This window comes from Canis lupus, chromosome 21, assembly GCF_048164855.1.
Source record: "Canis lupus baileyi chromosome 21, mCanLup2.hap1, whole genome shotgun sequence".
NCBI classification, from domain to species: domain Eukaryota; kingdom Metazoa; phylum Chordata; class Mammalia; order Carnivora; family Canidae; genus Canis; species Canis lupus.
Genome location: NC_132858.1, coordinates 48,237,691 through 48,252,909, shown reverse-complemented (window position 1 = coordinate 48,252,909; position 15,219 = coordinate 48,237,691). Strand labels below are relative to the sequence as shown.

Genomic DNA, 15,219 nt, shown 5'->3' with positions numbered 1-15,219 from the left:
GCAAAGTGGCTTCTGCTCTCGCCACGTCTCCTTTTGCTACCTCCTGCTTCATCGATTTCACAGACTTACACTTTTGTGGAATTAAAAGCAACCTCAAGGCTCTTGTTGGATAAATCACTATTCACTGTTCGAGCCTGTCCGGCAAATGCTCAGAGTGGCCTGCACCATCCGGTGTCCTTTTGTCTCCTTCCCCCAATCTTCTCTGCACCAAGGAATCTTCAGTCTGCAATCAATCAGGGAAGTTGTTATTCAGACCCAGACCTTGGGTCCCTTTGCCGTGTCTCTGTTAGCATGTAGCCATGTGGAACCCAGAAAGCTGTTGAAAGAAAAGACCACCACCGTCATCCCTATCACATGTATGTTCATGTATGTTCGCACACGCCCGAGTTTCTGCCTCAGTCAATGAGTTCCTCATCTTTTCATTAAAGGCTGTATCTACTGCCCCTTGCCCCCAGGTGGTCTCTGCAGTGCTTCCCTACAAATACCTTGGACTCAGCTTCCCTCGACCAAAGCTCCTTCTCAGGCATTGGCCAAAAGGTGAGCTGGAACTACCTGGGGGTACCGGCCATGTGTTCAGCACATGTAGAGGCTGCAAAAAGCATTTCCTCTGTGCATTTCCTTTACATTAACGCACTTCAAAATCTAATAATATTTCATTTAGAGGAAGAAGTAAGTTGTTCTCTCTCAATGAGGCAGATCATTACTTTTCCATTGCCTAACAGGGGTACGTGTGCTGCCCTTCCTAACTCAGAGGCTGCACACACACCAATTGGTGAGCTGCAGTGGGACTTGTTTTTCTAATAAACAGCACATGATGTTGTGCTGATCCGGGCATGGTGTGTCATCCAGAACCCCAGTGACCAATAACATGTATTTGGAAAGTTGCTGGCTGGTTCGGAAATACAGTTTGTAATAATTTCTTTCCCCCTGTGAAGCTCAATTATTTATTTCAGTCAAATTCCTGGGCATTTCATGTTTAGACTCTTTATGAAGGAGAGCAAAATCGTGTGGTGAAGCTCTTGGGCTTTGGCGTCAGAGAGATCTGGAGTAGAGGCAGGCTCTGCAATGAGCAGCCGAGCAGCTTTCTGCCCCTCTATATTCTGAGTCCCCATTTCCTCCTCTGAAAGGGGGAGCAGTAGTCAGACAGCCTGACAGAGCCATTTGCATTGTAGAGTGTCAGCTTGAGTGGTGCAGATGACATCGGATCTATGACGCCTGGCACCCAGCTGGAACTGAGACTGTATTCAGTTAGTTTAATCTTAGGGCATGGAGGCCAGACACCATCCACAGAGTGCACAGAAATAGTCACTTTGCAGATATTATTATAACCTCTTAGGAGAATATTCAGTCTCTACTCCCGGACTTCTATGGCACCACATACCCTGTGGTTGCCCCCTGGCCTCTCAGTGTCACATCTTTTTCTCCTAGTCCTTAAATGTCATCCTTGACACTGTCTTCTCCTGATTCCCCTAAGCCAGGTCATCATTAAGCCCTACGGATCTGTGCTCTGAAATGCACCCATGTCTGTCCTGATGCGAGGCCGCTGTGAGCACCCACAGAGGCCCCGTGCCTCTCACCCAGGCTCCTGCACTAGCCTTCCTGCTGGTCTTTCATACATGTGGCCTTCCCCTCAGTTCACCTTCCATGGGATAGTGAGGGCTTAAAAATGCAATTTTTTTTCCTTAAGGTTTTACTTATTTATTCATGAGAGACACACAGACAGAGGCAAGACACAAGCAGAGGGAAAAGCAGGATCCTTGCAGGGAGGCCAATGTGGGACTCGATCCTGGGACCCCAGGATCACGCCCTGAGCCAAAGGCAGATGCTCAACCACTGAGCCATCCAGATGCCCTCAAAATGCAATTTCAATACATTCTCCTCAGCCAAACCTCTACTGAAAACCCTTCCTTGGCCTTGGAGTGAGACCAAGATTGGTAGCCCAATCCTCCCAATCCCCCTGTGAGGTCCAGCTCTGCTGCCTGTCTGGCTTTGGCTTGGATCACTCTCCCTTTGCCCTCAACCATGCTTGCCTCCTGCTCCCAGCAACCAGGAAGCCTTGACCAAGCAACGGTTTCTTTTCTCTTCCTGAATCTACTTTTATATTTATAACCAGAGGAGAATTCAAAACTTCCTTTTTTCTTCCTGAGGGCAAGGAGAGTTTGGTGGGTTTGCATTTTCCACAGACTTTTGGAGCATCTCAGATGAAATGTCAAAAACAAACCCAACGTATTATTATGATTTGAAAGAGGCCCAAACATGTTGGTATTTCTAGTAGGACTGAAATGATTAAACCAGCAGCCATTCCCTTAGCATGTGTGAACTTCAATTTCTAGACCAGGGTCTTGCTAGAAAAGTGCTGACATTTGAAATGTTATATAGCAGAAAAAGGTAGTGGAATGTTTTATAACCTCAAAAAATATTGGGTTTAGGGGTCAGTCCCGTGTGTTGTGGCAGGTTACTCAGGTGGCTGTGAAATATCCAAAGGTGAATAACATCAACCTAAGTGACTCACCAGGAGGCCAGGAGCGTCAATCTCCCCCCTAAAAGTGAGGATTCCCAAGTCTAGAGCAGGAAGCTGTACTATGTAATTTCTAGGTGACACCCCAACAGAGCCCTCTTCCTCTATCCCTGCTGCAGTTCCAACGCCTCCACTTTATTTTTGCTCGCTGCTGGTAAGAGCCCAGGGGTTACGACAGAGGGCACCAGTGGCTTTCAGGAGAGCCTGGGCTGGAGACAGAACAGCTGACAGAGGGCACCCAGCCACTCACAAAAGTCTCTGTATTTGATTGCCACCCAGGATGGGACTTCCCAGTTCTTCTGATGCTTCTAGGTATCTTCTGGAATATGTGGCCAATACTACAGTTGTCAGCAGGTAGGGTTGGTGGGGACATGGCTGGAGGTGGTTGGCATATGTTATATGGGGGCTGAGTGCCCATGAATTCCTTCTCTATCCGCTTCTAAACTCCACCAGCAAGGGTGAAAGCTGTTGGAATTGTTACTGCTTTTGGTTTTGGTCAATGTATTTCAACCATTGACAGGTCAGGCTTCAAGGTGAGCATTTCTACCAATACCAGTATCCATTGGCCATCTATAATGGTGGAAGTTTTATGACAATTTTTGAAGGTTAGAGGAGGTCTTCCCAGTTCTTTTGGATTGGGTTAGGCCCCTCTGTCCTGCCCTTCGTAGCACTTGCTGTCTCTCTGTTCTCAAAACGTATCCCATCTGTAATAGTTGGTTTAGCATCCTTATTCTCTGCCACGCTGGATGTGCCTGGCATGCACATGGGCCCCACCCATTTTATTCGCTGTTATTTCCTTATATGTTGACCCATAGAAATATATATAAAAGTATAGATTTAATATATGTTATATATGTTTAATATATATATATATATATTTAAAGAAGAGATGAATAAATGTAAGCCCAAACCAGGGTATATCCTGTTAAGTGACATGTCCCACAATATAAGTATGGGATCTAAAATGATGAGATTTACTGCTCTAACTAGAGCACCTTAGAACCTCCTTATAATGAGGTAATAATAATTTGTAATAATTATATAATAATAATAATAATTTAATATATAATATATAATAATAATAATAATAATTTGTAACAATAAAAAAGCCTCTAGCATGTAGGTAATGCTCACAGAGTGCTGCGTAATGTTCCAGCACTATCTACATCCAGTCATATTCCTCCTCACAGCCCCAGAGGTAGGTACGGTTATCCCCAGTTTACAGGTAAGGAAACTGAGCCTCAGAGTAGCTAGAGGCTGGTTCAGGGGTGTGGGCCCCAGCTCTGTTCTCCCCAACCCCGCTGCTGTGGAGAACTGAAAGTCAGGGCGATGATACACCAGTGCACAGGGCTGTTGTGAGGCCTGCTCTGTCCAGGGCCCTGGGGGCTGCCCAAAGCCCGTTGGATAGGGATTCCATCCCAGCCCTGAAGAAATTACAAGGAATCATTTAAAAAGCTAAATAAAAACACAAGGCGCTAAGATCCCTGTGCTGACGGGATGACTAATTGCTAGATGAACTGTGCTCGTGCAAATGCCCTGGTGCGGAGGAAGGTGGGAGGGCCAGCGAGGCCGGGAGTGGCCGGGGAGGTTTCCAGGGAAAGTAGCTGACCTTGAACTTGGCCCAGGGTGATGGGTGCAACGTGGATGGGTTGGCAGGCATCTGAGAGTCACAGAGATGACATGAGCAAATACACCACACGAGAAGGTTTTTTTTAATCCAGATTCAAATTAATGAACAAAGTACTGTCTGGAAGCCCAGATTTTTCTCCACCTCTGAGAAACATGTGGGACTTTTGGTCAAATCAGTAGCTCTTTTGCTCCACGTGGGTGTCTCCAGCCATAATAGGAAAGTAGGGCTGGCCATTTTCTTCCCTAGGAGAGCTGTCCACAGGGCTACAGCTTTCAGGGCCTCTCTAAAGCAGGTACGCAAACCCAAACTGTAATTGTCGCTGTTGTTTTTGCTGTTGGTTTTTTATTATCCTTATTGAAACGCTGCCCCTCGGGAAGCCTAACTTTCAGTGCAGCGGCCGCCTGCTCAAACAGTTGACTGTCTGCCTCGTGACCCACCTGACCAGAAAAGGCGGGGAGAGCCCTAGCCCCAGCAGATCCTTCCTCCAGCAATCCCTGCTGTTCCGGAAGGTTCTTGCAGCCGGAGCCTGCTCCCCATCTCCAGCTGACCAGGGTCTGGCCCTTCAATAGTTTTGTTTTTGTTTTTCTCTCCAGCATGTACAGTTTTTTTTTTTTTTTTTTAAAGAAAAACTAAATTGATATTTAAATATCAGAAAACATCAGGTAAGAGTCTATCTAGAATTCTAGCTCCCCTTCCACAGGAGATCTGATGACAACGGGCCCATGTTTTGGTACCTGTCACAGTGAGAATCAACGGGTTCACCGAAGGAATGCTCATGCTTTGACCAGCTCCACGTGACCCTTGTCACCATGGGTGTCGGGATCTCTTGTCTACCTCTCTCTGTTTTCCATCCAGGTCATTGGGCGGACCTAGGGCGAGCTGCCTGTGGGGCCAGAGGAGGTGACGAGGGGCCAGGGCTGGGTCAAACCAAATGGGGGTGGCAGTGCTGGAGACCGAGTCAAGGAGAAAAGAAGGGGTCTGAAGTCACAGCGTGGGGCCCAAGGCCAGAACCAGGGTGTTGGGTCCTAGGCACCTCTGGCTGGTGAACAGGAGCAGAGAGCACCCGTTCTGGAGCAGATCCCACAAGCCCCGAGTGTCTACCGGGGCATTTAATGTGTCTGCCCTTTAATGACATGGTTTATGTTGATTAGATAGTTCCTGCTTACACATTATAAACACTGGGAAATTGCATACAGATGTGACCCTGCACACGTATGACCCCACACCCATACCCAAGCCCACCGCCAGCAGTTCTGATTTAAGGGCTGGGCTGGGCGTGGGCTGTTCACAGCCTTGAAAGCTCCCAGGCGCTTCCAGTAGGCAGTGTGCAGCCAGGGTAACAATGAGCAGCCTAGGTGAGCTGACCTTTGTGATACTCTTTTTCTACTGAGTGATCTCCCTCTGACCCCCTAAGTTGATCATCCTCTAAACAACTCAGTTCCTTTTGCATAAAAACCCTTTATTTTGTGGCCCCTCCCTTCCTCTTTCGGTTCCGTAGGATAGTGTCTGGGTGGGTGAAGGTGGCCTGCTGTGCCTCGTGGCTGGCTAGTTTCTCTTTGGCTCCTCCGGATGATGCCATTTGTTCTCCTGGTCACTTGCAGTTCAAGCTGGTCCCAGGTGGAACATGAGTTGGCCCCCGTTAATGCATGAGTGCCACGAACACCTCAGGACTAGTGCCACATCCTCCAGGTGTCCTCCTCTGGGTCAGGCAATCAATGCACAGGGCTCTGGGCTGCCTCCATCTCGGGGACCCCACAGCTGTCCCACTGGCCTCAGGGGGCCACCCTCAGGGCCTGTGCCCACCTGACCTTACTGTGAGAAATTGAGCGTACTCACCAAAGTGTAATCAGGCATGGTATGTTGGATCGTCACACTGGGTAGGTGCAGAGGCAGTCTCGAGACAACCTCTTCTAAGTTCGAATAAAATTGAAACAAGTACACCTTGAACTCAGTTTCCCCACAATCTAAACAACTTCCCTCTGGTTTCCCAGCTCCTGCTTCTCCTGCCTATTGTTCCGTTTCTTCTCCCAGAATATCTGTGTCTGTCAGGGGCAAACTCACGTGTCCTCCGCCCCCCATGTCTGTCTGGGAGTCCCCTCTCCGTTCCTGCGTCCAGCTTCACCAAGACTTAGCCAATGGGAATCTCACACGTAAGGACGAATTCGTCTTGTTGTCCTATTACAAATTCATTTTCGCTAATTTTTCTTCTTTTTTTCCAATATTCTTGGCTGCTCTTACCCTCTCACTCTTTTGGATGAAAGATCTAAAGGATTTATGAACCCAGAGCACAGTTTCTTCTATTAGATCTGGAACATTTTGTAGGCGAAGTGGTCCCCTAGAGTGTCCTAACTCTGTAAGACAAATTCCCCTGTGGCAGTATCGGGGGCCCTCGTAAGAGTTCCTCAAAGGTTGTAGCAAGTATAACAGGACTTGATATTTGAATCAGAACCCAAGGACATGATGTTGATGGGATATCAATATCCCAGATATGCTGACTCTCCCTCTGGGCGGAAGGAATCTCCTTCATCTGCTGAAAGTTAGTTAGTGGCCATAAGATTTGCTTCAGCCAATGGGACGTGAGGGCCGACTCTGGCCAGCCCATTAGGGCCAGTGTGAGCTTCCCCGTGACCTTGGTATCCTGTGCCAGTACATGGGGCAATGTTCCAGGTAGTGGCTGCTTCCTCAGCTGGAGTCGTGGATTGAGAACATCTGTAGTGGAACCCCCACACGATCATTAGTAGGTGAATGAGAAAAAAAATCTCCCTTGTTTTAAGCCTCTGTGATTTGGGGTAGCTAACTGTTACCCCTCATAACCGTCCCAAGTGAAGTGAAGAATCTGTGTTTGTGCATAGGCAGCCAGGATGCAGACCACACCTCCCACCCAACTCCAGCACGTTTTCTTTGCTCTCTCTCCCTCCCTTTTAATCATTTTCTTTTTGTTGAGTCATGGATTCATCCTTCTAGAAAGCTGACTGTAAGTCTAAAACTGCTCTTATCTGTGAAGAAATGGTCTCCAACGAGGATGGGGAGGAAATGAACAACTTCAAGAGTCCAAAGAGCATGAAGTTGGTGGGCTGTGCACTCCAGCTTGCTGTCTGCCATCACGCTTGCCAACAAATGTGGAGCGAGGGGTGCTCTGGGCGCGGACACACTTTTCTTTGAGCAGTACCTCTTGGCGTCCTGCCCCTGCCTCCCTGCTTCTCACTCTACCCTCTCCCTTCCGAGATCCCCACGGAGCAGTGCAGAGGAGATCTGAGGGAAGCTAATCCCTCATTTTTGGGATATGGAATTTAGAGCTAGTGGGTCCTGAGCAACCAGCCTTCTGTCGCTTCTCATTTGGGCCTCACATAGCTTTTCCAGCCAAGAGGCACATGGGCATTTCTAAGCTGCTGCTCCCCCATCACGCAGCCTGTGATTTCTTCACCAAAGTATCAAAGCAAAGCTACTCATCTTTCTAGTTAAAAAAGTCCCTAACAGCCCCTAACAGTTATAGCATCTAACTGCCTTTAATTAGCCCAGATTACTAACTTCTTCCTCCAGGGTCCACCCATCTATCTGCCTCTGTCCCTAGAAAGAGGATGCCTGCTACCTTGGCCCACTTCTCTTGTTTTTGATGGATTTAGCTTTTTGCCACCTTATTTAGTCCGAACTTATTCAAAAGAGGACCCAGGGAGGATCAGGGAACTATCTTATAGCTCCAGATAAGAAATAAAATACCTGAGAGGTTAAACCAGGTAGCCCCGGACCAGAACAAAAGCGTGATACCTTGAAATCTTTCCCTCCTGCTAACGGTCAGGCTAAAAACTGATTTTAGGTTGTTAACGTTTCACGGAGTCCACAAGGTTAAACCATATTAGTTCAGAAAGAGAACAACGGTTTCTTAGAGTGAGGCAAACAACTTCCTCCCTAGAGCCGACCAAGACTCTTCCTACAAAGGAGACCATATGAACTAATAACAGAATCCTCTCTGTAACACGTGACAGATTTCACAGAGCTGTCACTTATCATTTCCCTTGGTATATGATGATGACATCGTGTTGGATTTCCCTTGACAAAACAATCCATGGGTGGTGGGGCAGAACTGAGTAGTGGAATTAGGCTACCCTGGAAGTCCACGCACTAATCAGCTGGCTGATCCAAGGACAGGTTTCAAACTCTCTACAAGGAGAAGACCAGCCCTCCATGAACTGCTGCATATCTGGTTAACCTTTCAAAAGGCGTAGGGCAGTAGTGAGCGAGTGAGGATCTCCTTAACCAAAAAGAGGGCCGACATTCCACGTGGCTAGGTAAGTGCAGAGCTGTATACTCTTTAAGTGCCATTGGCCAGTCTGCTTCATGCAAATATGATGAAATAATGTCACAGGCCAATACACAAAGAGGCCTAAATGGCCAAAAAATAAGTAAAGGTGCTGTTACTGCTGGTGGCCACATAAATTAGCACTACGTTGTCGGTAGGCATAGAAGTGACAGAGAATACATGTATACCCTTGGATCCAGCAATTCTATTCCGAGACTGCCTCCTGGGGAATTATTTCAGAATGTGTGCAAATATTCATGTATATTTGTCCTATCACTGCATACGTTAATGAGATAGGAAAGAAAACATTCTAAATGTCCAACTCTAAACTGTGCTTCCTGCATGTCACAGAATATTATTCTGCTATTTAAAATGATGTCCCTGGTGAATTTTTATGGGCACGATCAGTGTACATGACACAAAGATAAATTATTTATAAAGTGGTTTGCTAAAGAGTATGAGGTGTGGTCTCTTTTTTATGAAAAATGGCACTGATGTGCTCTGTGCATGTGTAATAGGTATTTTCAATATGAAACATTTTTTTTTCCTCTCCACATATTTCTTTCTGCTAAGTCCTTTGGGTTCCCATTTCCTTTCCCCTTAAAAATAGATGATTCCATACGTTTCTAGCCACTTTGAGTTATTACAAGTACTCTCTGGTTTAAATTTTCAATCTCAAACCCAGGCCTGATGTCATCACGCAGGAAGGAAAGCCTGCTCTACTCCTCTCAGGGAAACGTCTCTCCTTCAGGATCTGGCCGTGGGCAGCACTCTTCTTGTCTCTGCTGCTTTGGTTAACACCAGCTGGCAGCACCGCCCTCTGCGAGGTGGCCATCCAAATGCAGACTCTTCCAAAGCTTCCAAAAGAGCCTCATGAAGCCTCCCAGCTTTACACTTCCTGCCGTACTGGATCGTGTGTCCACTCTGCTGGTTTCTGCCACACACAATCACATGCATTTTCATCCCAGATCCTCTCTCTAAAGTGGGCAGCAGGGGGATTCCTGGGTGGCGCAGTGGTTTAGCGCCTGCCTTTGGCCCAGGGCGTGATCCTGGAGACTCGGGATCGAATCCCACGTCAGGCTCCCAGTGCATGGAGCCTGCTTCTCCCTCTGCCTGTGTCTCTGCCTCTCTGTGTGTGTGTGTGTGTGTGACTATCATAAATAAATAAAAATTAAAAAAAATAAAGTGGGCAGCAGGGCAAGGTGGGCTGGACCCAGGTACCTTGTGTGCCTTCCACTTGACCATGCAGGAGACATATACCTCCAGGACATGCCAAACTGCACTGCTTCATTGACACTGCCTCTTGCCACCCTGCCCTCTCTCTTGTGGTCATTTCCTTTGCTAATCGCAGTCATTCAAGCAAGTCCACCGCCAAGGTAGACATCCAACTGGAGAATGTTTGCCAATTGCCCCTCATTGCAAGTACCACTGACCTGCTGTGGTGATTCCTTTGGCTCTGCCCTTACTTGTCTGAAGAGGGAAGAGCAGAGACATCTTATTAGAAGAAAAGATGAAAAAAATCATTCTTACCTTAAATCTTTCTTTTTAGAAATTTTTATTTACTTATTTGAGGGGAGGAGAGAGAGAGAGTGAGCACATTCAAGCCAGGCAAAGGGAGAGAGGAGAAGTAGACTCCCCACCGAGCAGAGAGCCCAACATGGGGCTTGATCTCAGGGATCATGATCTGAACCAAAGGCAGATGCTTAACTGACTGAACCACCCAGGCGCACCTTTTAACCTTAAATCTTACCTACTCTACAAGGCCAATGACTTCAACAATTCCCCCTTGTTCTTCTTACACAAACTTTAAAGGAAGGGGTATTGGGATGTTGGCTGGCCATGGAGGGACTGATTTTGTCATTCCTTACTAAGCCCTGGGATAACATGTCTAGCTCCATGGCTGGCTCTTTATCTCATGGAAGATAGTGGAAAATAGTTTGATAATTCTCAAAAGGATAATTATAGAATTACTATATAGCCCAATAATTCTACTTCTGGTATATATACAAAAGAATCAAAAGCGGGTATTCAAACAAAAACTTGTACACAAATGTTCATGGCAGGACAATGTGCAATAGCTAAAAGGTAGAAGCAAACCAAATGTCCATCAACAGATGCACAGATAAATGAAATGCCTTATAGCTATACACTGGAAGGTTATCCAACCCTAAAAAGGAATAAGTGCTTATACATGCTGCAACAAGAATGAACCTTGAAGACACCATGCTCAGTGAAGGAGACCAGACACAAAAAGCCACACATTATATGATTCCATTTACATGAGCCATCCAGAATAGACAAGTCCAAACAGACAGTTCACGGAATGGGGGTCACTGGAGGCTGGGAGGAAGGAAGACTGGGGAGTCACTGCTTAATGGGTATGAGGCTTCCTTTTGGGATGATGAAAATAGTCTGGTAATGTGACTATGGTTGCATAACTTTGTGAATGTACTGATTGCCACTGAATTATGCACTCCAATATAATTGAAATGATGGATTTCAATATCGTGTATTTTACCACGATTCAAAAGAACAGCGAGCCAAATGCTATGGTGAGACAATTACACATATTTTCCACGCCTGTTATCAGATGAAGGAATTTCCTGAGTTGTGGTCCTGGCCTCTGAGTCTTGGTTCAGTCGCTTCCTCCTTCTCCCTTTGGGATTGAACCACCCTAAGGGAGATGTTCATCAGGGTAGGCTCCCATGGTGGAGACCTGCACCTGCCTGGTATCCCCCGTGATTGGCTGAGTTCAGGGAAAAAGTCTTAGCAAGACACCACTTCTCCGTATCTCACTCATGTCAACCAGACTAATTTATAAATAAGAAATCCACCATTTGGTCTCTTATGCTTCTTCATCTATCTCTCTGGATATGAAATTTTAAGATTAAGTTGGGTGGAGAGGAAAACCTCCCTCCAAATTCCTTCCCTCCGCCAAAATTCCAAGTTCCAAACCATTGTGCATGGCCACCATTAGCCTCTAAACCTCTAAATTACATGTAAGCAAACACTCACCTTGACTGTTTGAAAAAAAAAAATTCAAGCCAGAAAAATATCAAAGAACATCTATTCTTGAGCAATGAAACTTTTGGATGTGGCCTCCAAGCTAAACTTGTAAATTGTGCTTCGTGTAATCAAATAGGTTAGATGACTCCGTGTGATTTATTAATTATAAGCTAGCTAAAATTAGAGAAACATTAAAAAAAAAAACATTTCAGCTTCTCGCTTATTGCCTGTGTTTCTTCATTCCTCTCTCCACTTTCTCCTCTACTGCGTGTCACCCTTATTTGGAGAGTATGACTTACAGGAGGTAGTAAAGGACCGTGAAAGCAAAACACCATTTAGAATTGAAAGTAAATGTTCAGTAAATCAATAAGTATGGTATCACCATGCTTTTAAAATTTAAAAACTTATCAGAATCACCCAAAGTATTTCAAAGCAAAAACAAAAACCCCACAACATTTTTACAGAACTGGGTGTTTTAAAAATTCTTAGTTGCACACCGAAGAGGATACAGAAAAGTTGGAAAGAAGCCATATGACGAATGTGAAGAAGGCTTGAGGGCTTGAAAAGATGGAAAGATAACAAGGTTTTAAAGGAAGAGTCAGATCAGCCATAAAATAAATGTATTTTAAATGTTTAAAGGCCTTTTACTGAGGAAATAATGTGTCAAGGTCTTCGTCTCTTTGGTCATCAGACTTAAATTTTCTTCTAGAAAAGGAATGGCTTCCCAACACATTAATATAAGAGGGAATCCTCAACAGAGGCTGGAAAGTTCAAACATAGATGGTGGTTGCTAGAGGAACACTCTCACTCTGATGGCTTGGTGCAGACCTGGAGAAGGCACGCGTGAAGAGATGGCTTGTGTGCCTTTCTGTCCCCCAGTTCTTTTCAGAATGTTACCAGCTGCTACAGGAGAGCAGGGTGAGACAGAGGAAGGCAGGGAGAAGGAGCCTAAGTGCCCCCAGCAGATTTTATTCTGTTTTCTTGTAATAACAACCCTGGTTGCTATGACTATGTTCTTAACTCCTGGGAATTTTTAGGAATCCTCCCAGTAATCCACATGATCTCCAATTTTATATTCCACGTTGAACTGTGCCCTCTCTCCGAGATAGAGACTCTTGAAGGGGCCAAGAGCTACGGCTCCGAGGAGGAAGGAATGTGACCCCATGTTACTGTTGTAAATGCAGTGTGGGTGAAAAGTGTCAGCGACAAATGGGCCATACACATTTCACCAATTGGGTTTGCATATTTCACATTAAGTATTACAAGCTGAATCCATAGGCCTAATCAAAACCAAAGTGGAAAAACTTAAGTTCATATGGTTGGGAAAGGCACACTTTGTTCCTGTACCAATTCATAGGTTGTTTTTTCTAAGGAATCGCAATGTCTACTAAAATTAGTATTGATTTTCACCTTCCACACACAAATTTCTCTACTAGGTATCTGTTCTGGAGAAGAATCTACACATTTACACAATAGAGTTCACTAAATCAGTATCTGCCACTGTCACTGATAACAACCTTAACAGCAATGGAACGGTTAGATTATCTGTGGTATATTCATACCATGAAATATCGCACAGTGCTTACAAAGAAGGAGGTAGAGCTATATATTTAGACATAGAAGGCATCATGGGTATCTTGCTAAATGAAAAATTAAGTTTCATAAAGATGTATAGAGCATGATTCCATTTGTGTAAATAAAGATTCATAAAACCAAACTATACACAGAAATATAAAAAAGAAATATAGATATAAAAATATTTGAAGACTTTCTGTGTGCCAGTCACTGTATTAATAGCTTTATATAAACCATCTCATTTAAAACTCACAATAACTCCATAAGATGTAAACTATTATTACCCACATTACAGATGAGGAAACTGAGGCACACAGGTTAGGTAACATGTCCAAGAGCCACTAAATAAGTATGAGAATATACATAGAGAAAGCCTGAGAAGGGTATACATAAAAGTGATAACAAGATAATTTCCTGGAAGGGGAATGAGATTGGATAGGATTCAATGGTGGCTTTATTTTGTAACAAAAATAATTCATATCTTAGTCAGTTCTGGCTGCTATAACAAAATACCATAAACTGGGTGGCTTAAACAGCAAACATTTATTTCTCACAGTTCTAGAGCCTGGAAAGTGCAAGATAAAGGTGCTACAGATTCAGAGTCTGGTGAGAGTTCTCTCCCTGGCTTGTAGACAGCCACCTTCTTGCTGTGTGCTCACACGCCTTTCCTCTGCGCGAGTGTGGAGAGAGGATTTTGGTCTTTTCCTCTTCTTTTAGGGGCACTAATCCCATCATGAGAGCTCAACCTTCATGACCTCAGCTAAACCCAATCAATCTCCCAAAGCCCCCACCTCCAAATGTCATCACAATAGGGATTCGGGCTTCAACATACCAATTTTGGAGGGATACAAACATTCATCCATAGTGACAGGTAGATAGATGATAGATAGATAGATAGATAGATAGATAGATAGATAGATAGATAGATACATAGATACATACATAGATACATAGATAGATACATAGATACATAGATAGATGATTTATAGATATAGATAATTTTAAATCAAGAAAAAATAGTGGAGAGTAAAAAGAAAAGTGATCATTCTTCTGTCTTTTTAATCTTAACGGAGTGAGAAACTTTCCATTGATCTGAAATCTTCCCTTTGATACATGTGTAGAATCTCTTAATCACATATTTGATTGCTCATGCAGGCGGCATGAACCTTAATAAAGGTGGAAAGTTAAGGATTAGCTGACTGTCAAAGGGTGATGCAAACCTCATGGGTGTTCCCCAAGGCTCAGACCCTAAGAAGGAGGGAGTTCCAAGGATAAGGAATGACCTTATTGATTTGGTGTTCCCAGGCTTCACCCTGTAGAGTCACTGAGACTCTTCTCAAGTCTCTGTAATTTCCCCAGAAGGTCCTAGAAAATTCTCAGAGATCGTTCTCCATGATTGTTTGTGGCTCCCTATAGGGACAAAGCTATGTTATCTTCCATTCCAGGATTTCATTCAACACTCCTCTAATTGCTATCATTGTTTCCAAGCCTGCAAGTCTTGTCAATGAAATAATTCTCTCTTCCACCAGTGTTGACATTTGAAATTTGGTGTGTGTGTGCAGCCTTTTCAAAAGGGAATTGTAGCACTTTCTTTTGTAATAGCCCTAGCCCAGAGCCAGTTGTGTAACATTCTCTCTGGGAGTCAGTAGACATTTTAATGAAACTGATTCAAGTGTCTTCTTTCTGCTCGTGTCTAAAGGGATCCAAAGACAGTATCCAGGACTTTAAGGTTCTGCTACCTTGAGATGTGTTTCCTGTAGACTTGGGCACACTATCCTAAGTTTAGGAGAAGATTTGATCTACTCTTCTTGTTCAGGAATCTACATTTTAGTGTCCAAGAACATGACTTTAACTTCCTTTCACTCATCCTCCAAGAAACCTATCAGGCCCTGGTGCAGACACTGCTCCCAATTCAGTACTCTGGGTCCTTCTGTTCCTGAGTTGGACATTCAGGTGATGATTCTTGCTCTCCTTTGTCTCCAGGTACTTAAAACATACTTGCCTAATGATAAGGTTGGGAAAAACAGGAAAGAGTTTGGAATGTATGTGCTCCTTCGTCTCTTGTCAAGGTTAAAAAAATTGGAATGTTTATTATACACTTAGTCTTCGCTAAGATGAAATATGGAAAAACATATTTATATAAATATTCCCTTAAGACAAAGCCACATTTCCCCCTTCTCCTTTGTTGCATGC

At 44.5% G+C, this 15,219-nt stretch overlaps 1 long non-coding RNA gene across 3 annotated transcripts in view; it reads right to left on the bottom strand.

The window, feature by feature from the left end:
* LOC140613158 (uncharacterized) overlaps positions 1-15,219 on the bottom strand; it is a 111,355-nt gene that overhangs the window by 40,365 nt on the left and 55,771 nt on the right. For all 3 annotated transcript variants that reach the window (XR_012014318.1, XR_012014320.1, XR_012014319.1), the window contains exon 2: positions 70-316. This is a non-coding gene — a long non-coding RNA (uncharacterized lncRNA). The remainder of the gene's footprint in view (positions 1-69; positions 317-15,219) is intronic.